The 24,325-nt window shown below is 39.9% G+C and overlaps 1 non-coding gene across 1 annotated transcript; it reads right to left on the bottom strand.

The window, feature by feature from the left end:
* Nucleotides 1–16,720: 16,720 nt before the first annotated feature.
* Nucleotides 16,721–16,827, bottom strand: LOC141634914 (small nucleolar RNA R71). The gene has a single exon (XR_012539629.1). It is a non-coding gene; the product is annotated as a small nucleolar RNA R71 (small nucleolar RNA).
* Nucleotides 16,828–24,325: the final 7,498 nt, after the last annotated feature.

Genomic DNA, 24,325 nt, shown 5'->3' with positions numbered 1-24,325 from the left:
TACCAAAATACGATACATGTTCTCAAACCAACTGTCTACTGAATTAACTGAAATGTTATAAAACTAGCAAAGCTACAGCGGAAGACTTCTATCGTTAGACGGTGGCACATCCCAGCTATCTTAGTACTCAACTCAAACCTGCTCAATTACTGCTCACCATCCCCGAATGGATCACCGCAGGTTTTACAAACAACAACCGGGGTCAGTACTAATCACACAACTTATATATATCAACAATACGACAAACAGAAAGCTTACACCGTCACACACACACACAATCACACCAGTCCCATCAATCTCAATCACCGACGTCCACTTTGGACCCCAGCCCGCGATGAGGGACCGCACTGCGTCCAACAAATCCCAGCTCCTCATAATGAGCGATAACCCTGTCCATTAATGTGCACATCCCCTTCCATGGCGGGTTCCACGAAGGGCAAAACTAGGGCGTGAAGCCACTCCCGCAAGTGACCCCACTCAGCCGAGGGCACGCCTCGAGAAACATAGACAACCAATCACAATCACAATCACAGCCGTCACAATACAATTACTATAGCAAACAATCAATCTCAACACATCAACAATCATCCCATTATGGGACTAATACTGAGTAGGAAATCCTACCTGGAAAGCACAACAATCAGACGGTCTCAACAAGTTGTATCAAAAGCCTCTTCTACAAATCCTCCTCCTATCATACATACACATAATCACTACCAATCATTATCTACAACAAAACCCCCAATTCCCCATATTAGGGTTTAAACAACTTAAAGGAAATACTATAAAAACGGTACATAGATCTTACCCTCGACCCAGGGATCTCAACGGTATAAAGAAAGGTGAAATCCGACCTTCCAAACTCCGGGATTTGCTAACAATGTGATTAAAGTGAAGAACGATGTTTTGTTTTCTCTCTTGACAGTAAATAGGTTTTGAAAAGTGTTTAAGAACAATGACGGAAAAGATTATATACCTAATCGCATAATTAACAAAACCCGAGAAAAACTCCCCGTAAACCGGCTACTCGATCGAGTGCCCCCTTACTCGATCGAGTATCAACGGTACTCGATCGAGTACCCAACAGGTCAGAAACTATTTTAAAACGCAACTCACCCTTACTCGACAGAGTAAGGCCTACTCGATAGAGTACCCAGAGACTCATAAATACGGAGTATTACAACCACGATCGATTAGTAGAGGCCGCTAACGCGGGCGGGATTGGGTGTCCGATTAAAGGGCTTCCCAATACGTACCCTCACCCCTTACTCAGAACCTTTGGATAGTGGATGGCCTTATCCAGGGCGCACGAGAGTCATTTTAGGCATAGAATGCTAAAAAGGGGACGATTCCTTTTCTTTAGTACCTATGTCAAATCCTGCTTTGTGCTTCGTTTGACCGAGGTATAAAGTGGATTCGAACGGGTTCCAAGCATCCCACAAATGCTTGGTGGCGACTCCGAACATCTTTACATCGTTTCGCGGCCCTTGCCGAGACGATACCGACCGATCCGAAGCGATCCGGTCGAAAGCATTTTAACGCCGCCGAGCGTGGCTTTCAAAAGAGACCTCTGCATGTCCACAGTTTGGCTTGGCGTGCAGGTGGCCCGCGACCGCGGACCGGTAAGCAGCCCAAATCCGCAGACCGAGACATGGCCCATGTCCACATTTTGGCGACTCCGTTGGGCAAAACTAGGACACTTGTGTCTTTGTGATCCTTAGAGGTGAAACTCGAACGAGGTCGTGGTTAAAGTGCATTAATTGATATTACGGTCATAAGTCGGGTTCCTTTTCCGGGCCCACAACCTAACCTTTATCGACCAATTGGCTCGTCTCATCGGCGTGAGTTTTCTCATCCCCGCGATTCGAATCCCGATTGAGTCAAGCATACCATTGACGTTACACATTTCTGTTTCGTCAAAGAGCTCTCATCACTATCGAGCACGAGGCTAGGGCACCCTCCTTACCCATTTTGTTTGGATTGGTATCCCTCTCGCAAATCGGGGTTTGATCGCTTGGTGTGTAACCCACCCTTTTAAGCCAAAACCCGTGTCAGCATAATGCATAATATAATGAAACTGCGAATTCTTATGTGCTACTTGATCATAAGTCCTTCCGTGTCATTTTCAAACTTTCAAAAACACCCTTTTCGCGCCGTTATAATGGCCATTTCAAACCTCGATCTTTCGCCGACCGTTACACGCCTTTCTAGGCCGTCGTAATGACGATTTTCAAACCCGGTTTTTTATAACCATTTCAACACGCCTTTCTAGGCCGTCGTAATGACGATTTTCAAAACCCGATTTTTTATAACCATTTCAACACGCCTTTCTAGGCCGTCGTAATGACGATTTTCAAACCCGGTTTTTTATAACCATTTCAACACGCCTTTCTAGGCCGTCGTAATGACGATTTTCAAATCCGGTTTTTACAACCATTTCAACACGTCTTTTTATGCCGTTATAATGGTCATTTCAAAACCCGGTTTTTTATAACCATTCAAATCACATTCTTATGCCGTCGTAACGACGATTTTCAAACCCGGTTTTTATAACCATTTTAACACGCCTTTCTAGGCCGTCGTAATGACGATTTCAAACCTTGGTTTTCACAAACCATTTCAAAATATCCTTTTACGTCGACATAATGGCCTTTTCAAACTCGGTCTGCCGCCAACCGTTGCATTCTCAAAGCGCCTTTTTATGCCGTCATAATGACGAATTCTACCCTCGAATTTTCAAAATTCGAAATCAATATTTCAAACCGTCGTAATGACGATTTCAACCCGTGCAACTTTCGAAATTTCAAATCTCGTTTTCAAAATCAAATTTGGCTTTTTTAAGCCGTCGTAATGACGATTTCAATTCTCACAATTTTCGGGTTGTATACCGTCTTTTAAAGGTTAAAGTGGTTTTCTAACCCGTCAGAATGACGAATTCAATCCTCATAATTTCCAATTTCAAATCATTTGAAAACAAATTTAACCGTTTTTAAATTTCAAATTCAAACTCAAATCATTTGAAAACAAATCTAACCGTTTTCAGATTTTAAATCAAAACTTAATTTGAAAACAAATTTAACCGTTTTCAGATTTCAAATCAAATTTCATATATTTGAAAACAAATCTAACCGTTTTCAAATTTCAATTCGAAATCAAATCTTTGAAAACAAATTTAACCGTTTTCAAATTTCAAATACAATTTCAAATCTTTGAAAACAAATCTAACCGTTTTCAAATTTCAAATCAAAACTCAATCTTTGAAGACAAAATTAACCGTTTTTAGATTCCAATCAAATTTCAAATGTTTGAAAACAAATCTAACCGTTTTCAAAATTTCAACCCAATTTTAAATCCTTTGAAAACAAACTTAACCGTTTTCATGGCCATTTTGATGACGATTCCAAATTATTCGATTCTTGATTTTCTAATCCGTGATTCGGAATTTCAAAAACCGTCTTTGGAAACAACACTTTGTTTTCAGAGCCACCGCAATTTCAACTCAAATCGTCTTTTGAAAACAAACTTAAGACAACTCTTTCAACTGATCGATTTTCGAAGATCCCTACTGTTCGGAAGCCGTCCATAAAACGACAAATGAATCTTTTTGAAAATTTCTATTTTGGAAAATTTCAGTCCACCTTTCTGATTCAACCTTGAGTCGATTAGAGTCCAGTCAATTTCAAGTCAAGTCATCTAGATAACGTCATGTCTCTGCCGAAATTAGTACCTATCTTCAGGTCTATGTCATGTCGCCTATTTGTTGAGACATCTCCAATTATGGCGTTAGGAGAATCAAAACCTCTTGGGTATTAAACCCGTCTTTCCCCTACATTACGGGTCAAAGGTCAAGTTGAGTACATGTCGTGTCCAACGACATCATGCCAGTAGCACACATCCAAACTAAGTCAAGAGTCGTCTGTCTAGGCATCACTATGCCAAAGTCGACACTCGAGTGTAAGTTCAAAGTCATGCACCAAGAGTTCAAACACAAGAGGTCATTCACGATCTTTAATGAACTCATAACCTAGTCACACCGTCGCGTCTTCACGACATAACTTCCTTTTATACATATGTGTCGCACTTGCCTTTGTTTGTTCAATCCCTTACCAAGAAAAGTTATAACACCTATCGTTATGTCAAATAGGAATTCCTTGGGTGTCATCGATCGTCGACCAGGAACTCAAGAAGCTGATCAATCTGCATCCGCCATGACTTCTGCTGAAACCAACAACATGGTCCTTCGACTCCTAGCTACCGTGGAAGACTTGAGCACTCGTCTCTCCAAAGTTGAGGACAATCTGATAACCGGGAATTCTCCCTCTTCTGATATTGAGCAAAGGGTTAAGCTTCTTGAAAGCTGACTACTGGCCAACGACCAAACCAAAACCAGACGACCTCATCGGTCCTTCCCTGATTTGGGTATGCCTTATGCCACAGCCTTGGAAAGGCTAATCTCCCAAGGAAAGCTCAAACCGATTGGTCCAACTCCGGACCCTCTACCAAACAAGCGAGGTCGAAGATGGGATAGAAAACTCTTCTGTCAATATCACCAAGGCCGCGGACATGATACTGAAATGTGTCTCCCCCTAAAATGTGCCATCCTTGACATGATTGAAAAGGGTGAGTTACCATTACCTCCCTCAACAAACAAAAAGAACAACCCTCGGAATACCCTCGAACACGGCCCAAGAATCTTCCCTAGCCTTCTCTCACCTCAGCCCTCCTGACGATGAGGAAATTCATGCAATTGATGAGGATGGCATACAAAGCGGTATAATGATGCACTCCGTCTCCATCAACAACATATTCTCAAAGCTGCAAGTGGCTATCGATGATTTGAACACTCGGGTAGCTAATTTGGAGAAAAGGTTTGGTAGTACAGAAAATGAACCTGACCACCATGGAGAAAACCAACCCTCCCTTCACCAAACAACAGCTGTTGAAAATGAGGAGTCATCCGATGGTTACCACATCCACGAACCTACGAACAAAGAACATGAAATCACCTCAACAAATATCCTTTCAAAATACAAAGTAACATCCCAAAAACTTCCCATTGACAACGACCAAATCCTGCTTCCGCCCAGGATTGACAAAAACAAAAACAAAACTCACAAAAACATCCCAAAAAACACCAATGTGGGAACCATGGGAAAACATCAAAGGGTATTCACAGATCTGGGAATAACATATGGCACCGCTCTAGGGATATTTGCTTCAGAGGGAATGCTCCAACCCATTGGTCCGACTCCGAACAAACCCGAACACAAAAGAGCCCGATTCTGGGATGGTAATGCTTATTGCCAATACCATCAAGGCAAGGGCCATGATACCGAAACCTGCTTCAAACTCAAGCATGCCATTGAAGATATGATCGAAGCTGGCAAAATCATAATTGCACCACTCAGTCAGGACAATTGATACCCGTCGTTGTGAGTACCAAAGATAAAATTTATAATTCCTATTAAGACTAACCTAGGCTAGTGGTAACAGAGTCGAACCACAAGGAGGCAGATGTAAATTTTAGTTGATTTAAGTTCAGTCTGAGGTAACTATTGTGGGGGTTGAATTGAATTGGTCTACAGCTAAAAGTGAACAAAGATAATAAACTAAATAAACGATTTAAACAGATAAAAGAAGGGTACTAAGATGGTCGGTTCATTATAACTTCGGCGGCAGCAAACTAAGTCGGTCTGAATCAAACACAGGTAAGGCGGGAGATAAAGAGGTCCTCTCGGTCTACTCTTAACAAATAGCATCTTTCGATCTCGCTATAGGTCCCTAATGTCACTAATACTAACTTTCGTCCTGAAAAGTGACTAACGGTCTAAACTATACCTATCTTTCGATCTTAGCAGAGTTTAGTCGATTTAATTGATGGCCAAATAACTTTCCCTATCTTTCGATCTAATGGGTAGGTCACAAAATAGGTATCTAACTGGTCGCATGCATTCGATTCATTAAATACAAGATTAAATTCAATTAAAACGAAGGAAAACCCTACGAGGTCAGTCGATCGACTGACAATGTCAGTCGATCGACCAACACGCGAGACAGTCCGTGTAAAATCTATTGCCGCCTATGCCATAAATCGCCTACATCCTAGCACTAAAGAATTAGCTACTCATGATGAAAGTGATAAAAACAATAAAACTAATAACGATTACTGAATTCATGCTTAAAGTAAATAACAAACAGCGATAATACAATAATTGGCTTTCGGGATACTAACTAGCAAATCTATACTAATGATGAAAGTAAAACAATAAACTGGAATTAGGCGGAAGGAATCGAGATTTGGAGGAAAGATTAAGAACAAGAACAGAATTCCAATGCTAAAACGATGTTCCAAACCCTAATTACTCGAATGAATAAAACTGAAAGTTACTGTGTGAAACTTAGATAAAAAACTCGATGATAAACTGAATGTTTTATGTTACGTTATATAGCAAATAACGTAACATCTTATTTCCTAAACCTAGCATCATGGGCTTGCGCTTTCTCGGTCTTCTAATTCTCGTGCGGAATAGCAATCAGTCGATCGATCGAAAAGGTCGGTCGATCGATCGCTCCTCAAAGAAACAATAGCTTCGGAACCGAACATTGGTCGATCGATCGAGGGTGATGGTCGATCGACTAATGGAGCTGCTACTTGACTTCTTGAAACTCGTGGACTTGTCTTTTGGGCCTTGGATTGCGCACCAAGCTCGTTCCTTAAGTGATTCCTTTATGTCATTTGCAATGCAGTTTACTCGGGGACGGATTTGGCTTGATTTCCCGTTGAATTCTTCACATTTCTGCAATAATGTACAAAATACGGAAGTAGACGGAAATAGGGAGAAATGTAGCATAAACTACAAGAATGAGCTCTGAAATGCGTGTAAAATGGGATGTAAAACATCATATAAATAACACGCATCAACAATCGTCCTGAATGTCTAAAGTCAAACAGCAAGGTTGAACATTCTCAACGGATATTCACTAGGCTCAACACAACCTATGCCGCAGCTCTTCAAAAGCTTGTGACTGAAGGGAAGCTACAACCGATCGGGCCTACTCCGGACCCGTCTGAATGCAAGAAAAGCCGTTTCTGGGACGGCAATGCCTATTGCCAATATCATCGAGGAAATGGTCATGACACTGAAACATGATTCAAACTGAAACATGCTATTCAAGATATGATCGACAACCATAAACTGATAGCTTCATCCCTATGCCAACCAAGTGATGAAGACAACCCTAATGAACATCTCTTTCTGCAAGGAGATAATAGCCTCATGAACTATTGTCCTCATATCTTTCCCAGCAACGAGAGTGAAGTGCTCAAGTGGGTCAATGCTCAAGATCAGACATTCAAGCCGCTGGATGCTGCGAAAGAAACCTTCGAGGAGGAACATCATGATTAGAAGTTCGTATCTACGACTAAGTCTGAGTCTGAGTCCGAGTCTTAGGCTTTCTCATATCTATCCTAGCGTCTGTCCTTTTATTCCTAAGTGACAACTGGGGGCTGTCCCCATGAGTCACACATATTCATCGAGTCTGTGCTAACCTCTTATTTATCTAAATAAAAGCACGATTTCCAGCTATCATATATTATCCTCTTTACCATTTCCTGTTGACAACGAGAATTGATTTGAGAATCTATTTAAAACGAACAATATGTTCCAATTCAATGTAAGTACACTCGAGTGACGTTCCGTACCGAGTAAGCAGAGGACTCGAAAATCCGTGTACATTTTCTTTACCTATTCCATGTCTGGCAATAGAAACCTTTCATTAGCACCCAATTTAGAACGAGCTTCTATCAAAGAGATTCTACGACAAACCTAGATAACAAACAAGAACATCTCCTTGTTCATATCAATGACGGAAGGCAAGCCCATTCCCCACAAAAACATCCCATCACCAAATATCAACCTCTCACCAACGGGTACATCCCTGTCTGCACCTTTACCTGCCTCGAACGAAGGACGACAAAGAACTAATAAATCAAAAGCCAAAGCGAAAGTCCAAAATCAAAGGCCCAAGCCAATAGCCATTCACCCAAAGCCAAAGCTCACAGCCAAAGCAAAAGCCAAGGCTGAAGCCAAATGAAAAAAAAACAGAATAGTGAAATTCAAATTTGCTATCTCTCACAAATTCCAAACGACGGAATCAAAAACCGTCCTTTCAAACAAAATGAGATAGCGAAATTCAAATTCGCTACTTTCACAAATTCCAAACGACGGAATCAAAAACCGTCCTTTTAAACAAAAATGAGATAGCGAAATTCAAATTCGCTACTTTCACAAATTCCAAACGACGGAATCAAAAACCGTCCTTTCAAACAAAATGAGATAGCGAAATTCAAATTCGCTACTTTCACAAATTCCAAACGACGGATTTAAAAACCCGTTATCTTCAAATCAAAAAACGAAATAGTGAAATTCAAATTCGCTATTTTCCCACAATTTCAACTGACGAAATTCAAAACCGTCACTTTTCAAATGAAATAGCGAAATTCAAATTCGTTATTTTTCCACAATTTCACTTTTCGAACTTCGGACCAACAAGTCCGACACCAACATCCAAAGTCCAGGACCAACAAGTCCAAAGTCCAGGACCCATGAGTCCAACACCCAAATACAAAGTCCAGGACCAACAAGTCCAAACCAAGGACCCATGAGTCCAAAACACCAAGTCCCGGACAAAGAAGTCCAAAGCCCAGGACCAACAAGTCCAGGACCAAAAAGTCAAAAGCCCAGGACCAACAAGTCCAAAACACCAAGTCCAGGACCAAAAAGTCCAAAGCCCAGGACCAACAAGTCCAAAACACCAAGTCCAGGACCAACAAGTCCAAAGCCTGGACCAACGAGTCCAACACACCAAACCCCGGACCAACAAGTCCAAAACACCAAACACTAAAACCTCAACCCAACACTGCTTTACCCCTAAGTACTTCTACGGACTGTTACAGGGAAACCTATTTAGGATCCTGGAGATTCACCTCAAGACCATAACCAAAACAGCTTCACCCCTAAGTCCTTCTAGAGACTGTTGCAGGGAGACCTATCTAGGCTTCTGAGAATTTCCCTCAAGCTCGTAATATCACACCTTAACCTTTAAGGTCCAGACATAAAAATCTGATCCCATGTTATTTACCAACCATTTCGTGCTCAGGCCACATCAAGCCGGAGACCCCATTCCGCACCACATTTCAAGTCGTAACCCATCGGCCTAAACACCACAAAATCCATGCTCCAGATTTTTATCTGTTAAGCAAACCTATTATTATCAAGCTCCACATTCCCTAATGTTGAAGCCATTTTTCACCACAATCCCCACGGAGTCCTCGAATGCTTTGCTATCGAGAACGGGGCATACCTAATCTACCCTTAGAGCCCATTTTTTAGTGTGCTCAAATGATAAGGAGCATTTTCACAAATTACACCTCTTCGATTCATGATCAAGAGGTATTTATCTCCAATCAACTTTCGAGTCACTAAATGGAATCTTCCGTTGTGACCCTCAACTCCAGATTTTTATCTGTCAAACAAACCTTTTATTACCAAGCTCCACATTCCCTAATGTCGAAGCCTTTTTCACCCTGACCCAGATACGGAGTCCTCGAATGCTTTGCTACCGAGAACGGGACAAACCCAATCTACTCTTAGGGTCCACTTTTTAGTGTGCTCACATGATAAGGAACATTTTCACAAATTACACCTCTTCGATTTATGATCAAGGAGGAATTCTCTCAAATCAATCTTCGAGTCACCAAACGGCTTTTACCGCCGTGACCTCCACACTTTAAGGTCCTAACATCTCGCTTAGGCACACACACTCGGAACTACGATCTGGTTTAATTTCTCAAACACGCGAATACGTAGGCAGTCCTATTGCTAGGACACAACCACACCCCCCCACACACATTCAATTTTCACACCTTCAATTTGCAACCCATTGCACAACAGCTCAGAACTACGATCTGGTTTGATTTCGCAAACACGCGAATACGTAGGCAGTCCTATTACAAGGGCACAACCGCATACTCCTTTCACAACCCTTTCCAATTTTCAATCCTCAATAACCAGCTCAGAACTACGATCTGGTTTGATTTCGCACACACGCGAATACGTAGGCAGTCCTATTACAAGGACACAACCGCGCACCCATTTCAATCTCAATCATCAACATCAATCCTCAAAAGCAGCCCACCCAGTCGCACAAATTAATCTTATACCTCTTTACTGGGGGCTTCTTCCTTAAGACGTCGCCCATTCCTTATTTTGTCAAAATCCCACCATCTCACTCTGGGGGCTTCTCTTTCAAGACGCCACCCGTCCTTTATTCTCAAACATCTTTTGAGTCTCAACTATAGTCCAAAATAAAACCGCCCATAGCCTAGTGCTCGGTTCGGACAACGACAAGGTCTTGGTTCCGCTCTCCGAATCATCAAAACTCGAGAAGGGATCTCAAAACAAGCAAACGGAGGCAAAGATGTCTGGAGAAGTTAATCAATTCATGTTCCCCAGCCAAGCGAACCTTCTACCTCGGGGATTTGATACGCGTTGTCACCCTTTCTTGGCTAGGAGTTGCACTTACATGTTCAAAGTCTGTCAGAGTCACCCCCGTGTTCGGTTGACACTGCCATTTGCATCACGTTCACGACCGCCTATTTGTCAGTTTGTCAGTATGCGTCCGTGTGCGTCAATGTCGCAACGGTCGCGTGTCTCCGACCTGTCAAATCACGGATCTGCGAGCAATATGACTTAATTCTTAAGCTCCACAACTTTCAAAACTCATATCTCCCTTCGCGTGAGATATTACATGCTAGTTGCTTATATGCTAACTGCTCACATGCTTATGTCCCTACGTGCTTATATGCTTACATGCTAGTTGCTCATATGCTAACTGCTCACATGCTTATGTGCTTACGTGCTTATATGCTTGCATTCAACGTGCTTGTCTATGCGACTGCGGATTTGTGTGGTCACTAACCATGCAGGTGATCTTGAACACGCAAACTCACTACAACTGAGTATTGGGTTCTTCCCAACAAATGTCGACCCGCCAAGTCCAAGGGCTTTAACCCCGTCGATTACATGGCACACGCTACCTCCCAACGAGCAGCAACTCATATCCCCGGCGAGTCCCGAGGAGTTTCTAACTCCCAAGCGAGTGCCGATTTTCAAATGGATGTCACACGTGCTATTTTCCACAGTCGATCATTCGACCATAGATGGCTGGCGAGCCTTTGTCCGCAAGCAAGATACAACTCAAAGACGTATCCCGAAGATGCCTCAGGTACGACTCCTTCCCACTGGCTGGCGAGCCTTTGCCCGCAATAATTCAAGGACATATCCCGAAGATGCCTCAGGTATGACTCCTTCCTATGGCTGGCGAGCCTTACAACGCGCAGCAGCTGGTGATCCTTTATCCGCAGATAAGATACAGATCGAGGATCTATCCCGAAGATGCCTCGGGTATGACTCCTCCACACCGGCTGGCGAGCCTTTGCGCGCAAATGATTCAAGGACCTATCCCGAAAATGCCTCAGGTATGATTCCTTCTTATGGCTGGCGAGCCTTTATACGTAGTCTAATGGACTTTAAACGACCCGCATCGGAAGTCGACAGACCTTAAAATGTTCCCGACGACAGGTCCTTGACTCGAATCCCCGAGTCGCCTCGACGTCGCCCTTCCCGACGGCAGGTCCTTGGCTCAAACCCTTTTGAGTCGCCTCGACGTCGCAATGGTCTTCAGGTTGTAATCTTCGATTGACCTGGAGATCATACTTTGACTTTCGCCCTGTCCAAGCCTCAGTCAAAGCGGGGGCTCTGTAGATACCCAGTATCTGCACCTTCCAAAAACCACCCGATGATGATCGGACTATAACGTGTTTTTGATATGCGTGCGTGAATTGGCTATAAATGAGACGGTTTAATGCACTACTCGAATATGAAAAATGACTTCAAAAGTTTTCTAACTTCATTTGCATTAAAATAACCCTATTTAGAGTTAAAACTGTCTTCGGAGCCAAAACCGACTCAGAAACCCACAACTCGAGTCAACCCAAATCTCGAATGTCAAAAATAATGCCATGAATGTTTTCATCATTTCATTTCCATTAAAATGACCTTAATTAGAGTCAAAACCGACACCGAGCCAAAAACCGACTCGAAATTCAAATCCCGACTCACACGGGTCAAACCCGAGTCAAAGACACAAAATACCTACCCCAAATATCACCCAAGAGGAAGCTTACATGGCTAAGAAAACCTCAAAGACCACAAATAACAACCAACAAAACATTGGTTAGAACAAATGCAAAATCCAAATTTGCGAAAGGGACAGTACACCCCATTGAGTCACGGGGTGGCTCGCGCCTCTTTAGAGTGTCTGCTTAGTCTCTAAGCAAACAAAACTGACCTACCATCCCACATTTCTCTATAAATACCCACCATCATTCACCATAATCTTCACGCGAGAGTCCGCCCCCTCCTTCTCCCTTAAACTTCTATACTCGACTTCCTAAGTCACACAATCGACACGTGTTTACGACCTACCGATCATAAACACAAGCCTTACACATATTGTTTGGTACATTCGACCGACCCATTCGACCAACTCAACTCATTAATCAACCTGTTATAATTAACATATTTTCAACTCATTTTCAAAACAAAATCCTTTTTTAAGGCACCTTTTTAAACTTCTTTGATCGCGATTAGTACAACGAGAAAACCGTCTCTAAAGTCGTCTATGTCGCGAACATCAATACACGTAAGTTTGAGGGTGTAAACAACTCCTTTATTTCATGTATTTACTGTTTTTATGAGTCTATAAGCATGAACAATGCATAACACGATTCAAATATAGGTTAGACGAGCCAAAACCGAGTTTTGGCCTAAGACAGAAGCTCCTTGCTATGCAAGGGAGCTCGCGCCTCTTGTGGGTCTCGGGTCAGACTCATCCGTGTTTGAGTTCGTCTTTCCTTCAACATTTTCTTTTATTTTTATTTTTACTTCTTTACTTTTACGGTTTTTACCATTTTAATTCATTTTTATGATGAACATATCTTGACCATTATAAAAATCATTCTTGGTTCTTTATACCATGACGGTTTATTCCGTGACTCGATGATATTATTGGTTAATTACATTTTAATGGGTATTTTAACACCCTTTTCTTTTATTTACCATTTTTCTCATTTGTTTACATTTGTAAATATATTAGTCATAATTCATAATCATCCTTGGTTCTTTATACCATGTCGGTTTAATCCGAGTACGATGACAAACTTGACTAATTACAAATAATTGGACTTAACATAATTAGTTCAAATCAAACATTTTCCTTTTACCATTTTATTATGCTTTTCAAAACATGCAAATCCGACAACGAATATTACTAAAACAATAGTAATTATTCCGAGTCATGCAAATCATATTTGCAAATCTTTCATCATAAATACGGTTTTAAATAACCTTTTCAAAAACCAGGAGACGCCCCCTTGGGTCGGCTAATGGCTCACGCCCCAAGGGACCACCTGTTTTCACATTTCAAAACCAGGGCAGAACCCCTTCCATCGCCAATAAACTCGCGCCATAATAGGGCTGCCCGACGCTGTTCTGCCTCATTTTTAGCTCTTGTCTAGGACGATTCCGATTACGGTTAATCCGAATATATGACGGATCAGATTGACAAGCTTACATTTTTTTACACTTTGTCACTTGACACCCTTTTTCAATAAATGGATCGTGTTAAGCATCATAACCCGAATTTGGCAAATGGATGTTTAATTTCCGTTCTCACATGCAAATCAACCATAAATTCAACTTGACATATTATTCTTGATATTTGGATTAACAAATCGACTTAGAAAGCTCACATGTTAGGTTAACACTTTTGGATGTGCATTCATGCATTTACACCGTTTTATCAACTCTTGCACTTAAACAACCACGATCGATCAGTAGAGGCCACTAACGCGGGCGGGATTGGGTGTCCGATTAAAGGGCTTCCAAATACGTACCCTCACCCCTTACTCAGAACCTTTGGATAGTGGATGACCTTATCCAGGGCGCACGAGAGTCATTTTAGGCATAGAATGCTAAAAGGGGGACGACTCCTTTTCTTTAGTACCTATGTCAAATCCTGCTTTGTGCTTCGTTTGACCGAGGTATAAAGTGGATTCGAACGGATTCCAAGCATCCCACAAATGCTTGGTGGCGACTCCGAACATCTCTACATCGTTTTGCGGCCCTTGCCGAGAATATACCGACCGATCCGAAGCGATCCGGTCGAAAGCATTTTAACGCCGCCGAGCGTGGCTTTCAAAAGAGACCTCTGCATGTCCACAGTTTGGCTTGGCGTGTAGGTGGCCCGCGACCGCAGACCGGTAAGCGGCCCAAATCCGCAGACCAAGATGTGGCCCATGTCCACAAGTCCCCGAATTAGCCCCGTTCCTATGCTTTTTAGTGCATAATTGGGTCATTTACTATCTTTAGTCCTTTGTTTTGCATATTCTTTGAGGTTTTGTTTCCTTGGTAGACGGGGAGTGCAAACCTTGCATTTTCATGGCAAAATAGAGCTAAATTGATCGAATCTAATAACCAAGCATCAAAGAGAATACAAGACTAGAAGGCCTTTGTACATAATGTAGTAGATGGGCAATGATGAAAAAGATCCTTACATCCCCGACAAAATCCCGGAGGATTGTTGAAATAAGAAAAGAAGAAAAGAAGAAATGGAAGCTGAGCTAAGATCCGCTCGTCTCACCCCTCGGGACGCCCGTCCAGAAGCTCCCCAGGACGCTCGTCCAAGCTGCCAGGCCGCTCGTCCAGAAGCTCCCCAATCCGCCCGTCCCTACCCTTGGACGCTCGGATTGTCCTCTAGAGAAACACGCCCCCTTATTTCTTCATTCGAGATGCGCATATTTTTGAAAGACTAGCTAAAAGGAGACCCGCATCTTTTCTTGAGAGGAGTGATTCCTCAAGGACTTAATCGTCATTTAAGCCCTTATTAACCCTAATTTGTGCACCTAATCCTCACTATAAATACCCCATTAGTCTAATTAGATTATCATGTTCTTCTTATCAATCTTTAGTGTAGTTTATATTATTCTAATCTCTCTTTAATCTTGTACTTCTATTATTCTTTGTATTATTATTTTGGAATCATCATTAGGTATAATTTTCTTAATCCCTTTTTAATTATTGTTAATCATCTTCATTTATTCATCATGTTTTGCTTTGTTAATATGATTGACAACCTTATTAACATGTTAAACTTGATAATGAGTGAGTAGTTTCCTTAACTAGGGTTAATGGGGAATTAGGGGAAACCAACATGGGGGATGATTCATGCTTAATTTAATATGTTTTCATAATTTATTTGCTTGCTTGTTATGATCTCAACTTATGCACATGTTATGTTTGATGAAATACGAGCCTATGAATCCTTGCATTTTTTACCCATCACTTACCTTTTCAATGAGACTTGTAAGACATAAACCAACTCGAGTCTCATTAGACCATGCATATAGTTGAGTAGGGAGGATTAAGTCGACTTGTAAGTGTTGTACAATCTAATCGATTCGGCTCCGGGACCCAAACCTTCATAGGATTCTAAGATATAAACCAACTCGATCTTATCACAACAATAATTGCTTGCTTATAATTTGAGAATATGTTTGTATGATCAATTCCCATGAATCCCCTATGAAACCATGACACCCTAGTGCTTTTAATCAATTGTTTACATCTCATTTTAGTCATCTTGCTTGTTTACTTTTATTGTTATTTAGTTTAGTGATCTTCTTATCTCAACCCAAATTGTGACACCCCTAGACACCACTACTTGCAATCGAAAATCCTACATCAATACCCGTCCCTTGGGATCCGACCTTTACTTTCCTATTTACTAGTAGTAGAGTTGTTTGTGAAGTTATAAATATTGTTTTGGTCTAGGTGCTCCTAACGACAAGTAACCGAAATCTAAGGTAAGAAAGCGATCAACCAAAAATGGCGCCGTTGACGGGGACGGTGTTAACTTGATTTGATTTTCTTTGATTGTTATTAGTTGTGCCTTTATTTTCCTTGGGAAAGTAAAACTCCTCAAGGTTTGTTCTAATTGTTTTTGAGTTGTTTGATATTTCGCATGTCTAGAAGATCACAAGGTAACTTGTTACCCATTGATCACGAAATTGAAAGGACTTTGACAACCAATAGAAGACTTGCTAGAAATACTTTGAGAGGTATTGGTGAGGTTGTAGATATTCAACCAAATACTATTGAGTTCATCAACCCTTTTGCAAGAGAAGGCGAGGAGATTCTAACACAAAATCAATCACACAACCACCCCACAATGCTTAAGTTTTCATCACATTCCGTACCAATCGAGGAGAACCTACCCAATGGTAATCCCACACCACAACACTTAACCGGAAATTTCATTTCAAAATCCGCATTTATCCAATTAGTCGAAAGAAGCCAATTTGGGGGGATGCCTAGTGAAGACCCTCATTCCCACATGGAGACTTTTTGTGACTATTGTGATGCGATTTCACAAACCGGAGTGACTCAAGACCAAATTCGATGGGTCTTATTTCCTTTTTCTCTAATTTGTACCGTGAAACAATGGTTGAATAGCCTTGATAAGGCTACTCTTGGAATTCTCTTGGAAGAAGTTGGCTCTAGCTTTCTACAAAAAATTCTACCCTCCTGAAAAGACTAACATGCTAAGAGCTCAAATTACGGGTTTTAAGCAAAGGGACGAAGAATCTTTGTATGAAGCTTGGGAGCGATTCAAAGGAATTTGTCGCTCATGTCCTCATCACGGACTTAGCGAGTGGTTCTTGGTACAACAATTTTGGAATGGTCTTTATGAAGACTCAAGAAACATTCTCAACATGGGATCAAATGGAATGTTCACCGAAGTTGACGATAATCAAACTTGGAACAACATTGAGGAAATGGCGGTCCATATCTCACAATATAGTAGACCTCGCAAGGCTACTAGAGGAGAAAAGCGTGAAGTGGACTCTATTACTCAATTAGGTGCTCAACTTAGTGCTCATATTGATACCATCAACTTGAAGTTTGAAAAAGCTATGACTAAGCTTGAAGAAGCCTCAAAATAACCAAAGCATCATGTTAATGCCATGGTGGCATCTTCATCAATCCCAAGTGGGATATGTGAGAATTATGGAACTTTGGGACATGACCAAAGTGAATGTAGAGGAACAAATGAGCAAGTGAATGCTTTTCAAGCATACAAAAGTGGTACCCCTTATTCCAACTATTACAATGAAAACACCAAATTCCACCCAAATCTCTCATACAAAAGCCAAAATGTTCAAAACCCTCAACCAACATACACCCCACCTCCCATGAGAAACCAAAATCAAAGACCCTTTTTCAACCAAAACCAAGGTTATCAAAATCAAACTCCATACAATCACCAAAGTGACCAAGGTTTTGATGTTCAAAAAGCGGTCCTCTAAATGCAAAAGAATCAGCAAGAATTTTTCACTCAAATGCAAAACGATAGCCAAGCAAAAGACATCACCATCAACAACATCCTAGCCCACACAAAAATGTTGGAAACTCAAATGACCCAACTAGCATCTTCAAGCTCTCAAAGACAAAAGGGGCAATTACCACCTCAAAGTAATCCCCCAAGACATGAAACGGTTAGTGTCATTCACTTGAGGAGTGGTACAAAATATGAAGGACCAAAGAAGCAAGTTGAGGATGAAGTTGTGGAAGCTAGTGACAAGGAAAGAGTTGTGCAAAACTCTAGGGAAGAAGAACCCACCAATCAAGAAGTTTCAAAGAAAAGTGAAGAAAAGGCCAAAGAGAAGGAGCCCATTGTGATTAGACTTCCATTCCCGAGTTGTCAAGCTAAGCCTCAGTTTGATGACCAACTTGGAAAATTCATGGAAATTGTAAAGAATTTGGAAGTCTCGATTCCCTTCACGGAATTGATCAATCACGTTCCTGTTAGAAATCTATATCTCTTTACTCAACATATTCATAATGTTATAATTTTAATTTAGCCATAAAATTAAAAGATGATCTTATGCATGCAAACAATAATATAATTAAAGAAGAAATCATCATCTCACATTGATATTTCAGTTTATATGGGCACAAGTGAGTTCACCTACTCACTTGTTCTTGAGCTTCTTTAAGTGGATGAACAAGGATTCAAGTAGAGAATCCCTCCCAAGGTTTTATACCCAAAGTAACAACTTAATAAAATTAATATTATTATTACTAGAACAATATTAATTTTGTATAAAAATTGACCCAAAATATTATTTGGTCTCTCAATAATTCGGTTAAGAGAGAGGAGGGAGGAGGAAGATATTATATCACTAAAACTTTTATTTTAGATGATGAATGAATAATGAATACACAAGTGTTTTGATGTAGTGTATAAGATAAATTATAGAGCAAATGAACTTTGGCCTTGCTCTTTGAAAAACCGGGTAAGGGGGAAGGAAAGGGACCAATGCATGCACAAGGTGGTCTTTACACGAGCAAGTAGGGTTGCATGGCTAGGTTTAGAAGGAAATGATTATGTTTACCACTAACATAATCAACACAATATATTCCTAATACTCCCCTTAATTTCGGTCATTAGAGATAAAATGGACTCCATTTTATCTTTGTCAATTTGTCAATTTGTCATATGTCACATGTCACATAAAATTGTTATGTATTTTTAACATATTAAAAATCAACGCATTAATAAAAATACGTCATATACAAAAATCGACTTAGTAATTCATAAGTACTTGTACCAAAATATTTTACCAATTATAAATCACAACATCTTGTATTTATAACAATTTATTCATTCAAATGCAATTGTTTCCTTAAACAATAATTTCATCTAAGTAATAAAACAATTCTATTACTTAGACCGTATCTAATTTAATCAAATTACAATGAGACACGTAAATTTTACTTCCTAAATCGTCCGTCAATTTTAAGTAATTTAATTAACCTGTATTGTCATACGATCAATTAAATGATCAATTAAGAGTGTTACCCTTTAGTTATGACCTAAGGGGATCAACTGGTCACCACCGTCGCACGATAGTAATGTCAAACTCTAGTCAGCCAATCATTACCGATATGTGTGGACCGTTTGTGATAAAATATTACTTCCCAATTGTATTCTTTAAAATGAGACTTAAACATGTGATCATCATGATCAACAGTTGTGATCGCATTATTGTCGGAGGACACATATTCTAACAATCTCCCACTTGTCCTCGACAACTGTGCGTCACCAATTCTCTTGTCCTATTACTATCTCCCACTCAATTCAAGGTGTCTTTCAGGTCGTACTTGCAAGTGGTCATATCGAGAGTGGTTTCCTCGATCTTGGAGAATAACTGATTGACCGGATTTATCTACCATAGATATCTACCGAGCGTGGCCACGCATTTCCAGTTCATAACTCCTCGAGTGGCCCTGAGATATTGTTATAACCATGACTAGGGGTGGACAATTCTTATCGCACTCATTCCCTTCGACTAGCCACAACCATCATAACCCAAAATATGCCCATTTGACCCCATTTACGAAGGTCGTAGTAACACAAATCAAAGTTAATCTGAAACTGTGCCACCTTAGGCGAATAATCTTTAGTCAAAAAGAATCGACTCGTTAGAATATTATAGTAGCTCTCGCCACGACCATGCTATATAAATTTGCCAGAACTCTATAAGCGGTCATAAGGCCCGACAAAATGTTCCTAATAGTCTGCCTATGTGATCGACTAGTCATTCTCATATGACTCCATGGCACTTGAACTTGCCATCAATCGCATCACATTCTAGTCACTTCGAGACGTCACCTCATGTAAGTAACTATGGGCGAATACAATGCTAATCCGTGTTCACTTAAACGGGGTTCAATTGTCTCTACAACCCGTTGGATGTAACAAAGTATAAGGTGAGTTAATAATAACTCAAACGACAAATGTCGACATCACATTCGGGTAGTCAATACCATATTACAACCTTGTGATGCTTATCGTAAGTGTGTAAACACTTGTTGATTGCAATAGAAGTTTAACATACCATGTGTCCATGTGTTCAAACTTCTTATAATCGCATTTTCCTTTACGTTCATGTTATCTATCATAGCATGAACCTTACCAAGTACACATATAGGTTTCCAACCTTGGTTTGGGTTCTTTATCTTGAAAGAACTTCTCTGTCGATTATCACATAACCAATGAATTTGCGGTGAATGATATACCTTGCACTGATCAAGTACTCCACCCACTCATAATGCACTAGGTAAATGTTTTGCAGAGTCTTGCAACAATTGTCAAGATGATTAGCCTAGCACTTCTCACAAGTCCTAGCATATTAGGAAATATTAGTTTTTAAGTAACTTCTTACTTCAACTAAATACATTTCCAAACCTTTTATTTCTCTTTTTAGCTTGAAAGGCTTAGGATTTTCATAAATCCTTACGTGTTGTTCGAACTTTAATATGTGCAACCTCTTGACACATAACAGAGTGTTCTGTCCAACACTGAAATCGCTCATCGAATTCTCCTCAAGAATTCATAACGTTTCTTCTATGGCTTGCCACTTATGCATATGATTCATTATTGGACATGTGCATGATTATTCTAATGGCGGAAACATTAGTAACTAATAATCATGAGATCAACCATTCTTAGGTTCAATGAATGACCATGACTGCTAATGGCAATTCTATTTTCATTGACATGAATAACCTATGTTTCTCGTTGATTCGATATGTATATCTCAATACTTATCCAACATCTTGTGATGTAATTGGATTCATCATAGTCCATTTTCATCCAGAATTGAAAACTCAAATACTTCTTTGTGAAAGAAGGTATTAGCTCGTCATTCTCAATGAGTTAGTGAGTTATAAATTTTACAAGATGATTGCTCCCACTAAATTCCATGTCTTCACATGATAATTTCTAAACTCCCACTTAATTCCACATGTTTCGTAATTGACTACTCAATCGAAACATTTTCAAGAATTGAAATATATTTTGCTTTGCCAAGTTATTAAGATAAAAACCATATATGTTCCCATCATATCCTTTCAAAATACCTATTTTGAAGAGGTTTCATCTTAACCTTATGAAAAGAGATTCTAATCTCTTAACTCATTCATATTGTGATGATGCATAGCAATGTCATTATTCAAATGTGAATTATATCTAATACACGTCCTTCAAGATACCCTTTCGGAAGGAGGTTTAACCATTTCATTTTCATAATGAGGTTAAGTAATGACATTAGCGAGGTTAATACTTAACTCAGCTTTTGTGGATATCGGCATATCAACATTTGCAACCTTTTGGTCATAAATCTCACTTATTTTCGAGGATGCAACTTTGTTTCATTTAGGCTCTTAAGTAAATATCAATATTGAAACTATTGGTCAAAAGTTGTTCATAAACTTAGTTATAACTTTTGGTTAAGACTTTAAATTAGTCATTTTTCTTCCAAAACTTTCTTTTGATCTCTTCGTGTAGTTATCTTGAGAACATATTCTTTTGATTACTTCACTTGGTCTCTTTTGTCAGGCAGATCTATTCGAGACCATAGATCTCATCTATTGGGTATACTATATAAATAGATATACCTTTACTCAAATCATTCTCCCTTGCGTAGATCTCATTTACACAAGTACACAAATTGGTGTTGTGTCCTCATTTTTCTCCCACTCTATCTTTATAATGAATACACTAGAGATTCAAAGATAGCTTATGAGACACAAATAATGATTTTGAAGTATAAGGAGGACTATCTCATAGGTTGACTAATTGTTTTAAATTTGATGAGTGTACTTGGTGATTGGCATTCCTTTAAGAGAGTTCATCAACTCAATTTGACTTTATAATTGATCATATACAAGCCTTAATCTTGTGGACATATAATGAATCCCATCATTATAGTTGTCAATTAGATCACTTTAAGTGAATGATCATATGTTTCTATGAGCAAGCGGATAAAGACGAATTTTAGAACAAGGATAAAATACGATAAAACGGGTGACTTGTGTTTCAAACCAAGCCACCATTATCCAAAATACAACCAATATCCAAAATACATTTCCATGTCAAACACGGAAATCAAAAGGTTCTAAAATCCGAAACATAGATTAAAATAAGATAATAAAAAGACAAGCTTCATGGAAGCTACTCCTAGCTTCTCGATGGTTTCTCAAGCTTGCTTTTCTTTTCCCTTGTCCTTGCTTGGTGGAGGCCCTATTTACAATAAAAAGGGGATATATTATCATAACTTTGTTTCACAATACCATAGTTGAATTAGAAACATAAAAGAAAGGATAGTCATTTACCTACTGGAGTGATCTTTCCAGCTTTGATGTCACCAAGATATTTGGAACAATTTCTTTTCCAATGTCCAACACCATTACAATAATGGCATTTATCAAGAGGACCCTTCTTGATTTTGGAAGTGCTAGCTTCATAAGTCTTAGCTTTGGTGAAAGTGGGAGCTTGCTTCTTACCTTTATTCCCATTCTTTTTGAACTTCCCCTTACTCTTGGTGCTTATGTTAAGCACATCCTTGGGTGGGTTGACATTTAACCCCATGTCTCTTTCGGCTTGCACAAGTAACATGTGCAATTCTTCAAGAGACACGTCCTTGTCTTGCATGTTAAAATTCACCCGGAATTGAACATATGCCTTGACTTTGGATAAGGAGTGTAGAATCCTATCTACAATGAGTTCTTTGGGGATTTCAACTTTTTGAATCTTCAAAGTCTCGACTAGCTCCATTAATTTGAGCACATGAGGGCTATCCTTTTGGCCCTCTTTGAAGTCGAGATCAAAGAATGCCGCGGCCGCCTCATATTGGACGATCCGCGGAGTTTGTGAAAAAATTGTCACAAGCTTGGAGTAGATTTCATTAGCGGTGCCCATCTTAAAGGCTCTCCTTTGGAGATCCGCCTCCATCGCAAAGATCAACACATTTTTCATTGCGGCGGACTCCTTATGGTAAGCCTCATATGCTTCCCTAGTGGCGGCGGTCGACCTAGTGTTAGGTTCGGGTGGAGAGGCGTCGGTAAGGTAACGAAGCTTGCGTCACCTTGGGCGGCTAATTTGAGTTGGGCATCCCAAATCGGAGAAATTTGACCCATTCTTTTCAAGTTTACAACGATCCATGAAGGATCGTAGCCGTGAAGTATTAGTGAGAGGCGTGGTATTGGTGTTTGGATTGGACATTTGTTATGAGAAATGAAAGCAGTCTACAAAACAAAATAGAAGGAATAAAACATATGTTGTTTTCAAAATAATACTCATAAAAAAAAAAAGTTTAAACAAGTTTTATTGCATTTATCTAGTGACCTCTACCCAACTTAGATAATGATTCCAAGACCCAAATTCATATCAACTTAGGCACGGGATAGCCGATGAAACCGTTATTAATATAACTCGGTGGATTAACTTTTAATCGATTCTACTTTTAGAACTCTTGGTCGATAAAATTACTCTAATGTTTATCTATAGCCCGGAACACAGGCGACTACGGTCACGAATACTTCCGTTGAGGTCAATCCAAATTTCGAATAAATGTGTCCATGATCCAAATTCACATTAACTTGGGCACGGGATGGCCGATGAAACCCTCATCAACATGAATTCGGTGGATAGACATTTATCACCCACTTCCCCTACGTAACAAGGTTTGTACCCCGGGATGGCCGAGTGCACTCCCTCGCGAAATAGGTTTTTATGGTTTCTACTTTTTGGTAAGGCTATGTCTCAATTGTTTATTTTTAGCGAGAGGTCATGTCAATTTATTATCTATCACGTTTTAAGTGAACTAAAGCGGTGAACTACGATAATTCTAATTGACACGGTCGATAAACTCGATGAAGAGATGATGCATGTTTTAGTTATGGCGATTTAGCGATGCATGCAACATATAAATAAAAATGCAAAGCATAAAATAAATCCTAGTATGGCCTTCCTAAAAATAGAAAATCTAATTAACTATTACATATTCGGAAACCAACTCCATTGGTCCCTTGAACTTCGGTTTTGGCACGCATCTCGAAGTAACACCGTCTTTATGTATCGCCTTCTTGTGTGACACCGTCTTCAAGGAACTCCGGAACAAATAAATTACATAACAAATTACATAATTTCCTATTATACATTTGTAATTAAAATAAAAATAAATCTATTAAATTACAAAACGGTGATACGAGATCACAATAAACTACAACCGAATCGATATTCCCATACATTTCGGGTAATATCAATTAAAAACTAAGGCCATACTAACTAAATTACA

The sequence above is a fragment of the Silene latifolia genome, chromosome Y, assembly GCF_048544455.1.
Source record: "Silene latifolia isolate original U9 population chromosome Y, ASM4854445v1, whole genome shotgun sequence".
Taxonomy (NCBI): domain Eukaryota; kingdom Viridiplantae; phylum Streptophyta; class Magnoliopsida; order Caryophyllales; family Caryophyllaceae; genus Silene; species Silene latifolia.
This window is presented reverse-complemented; position numbering and strand designations above follow the sequence as displayed.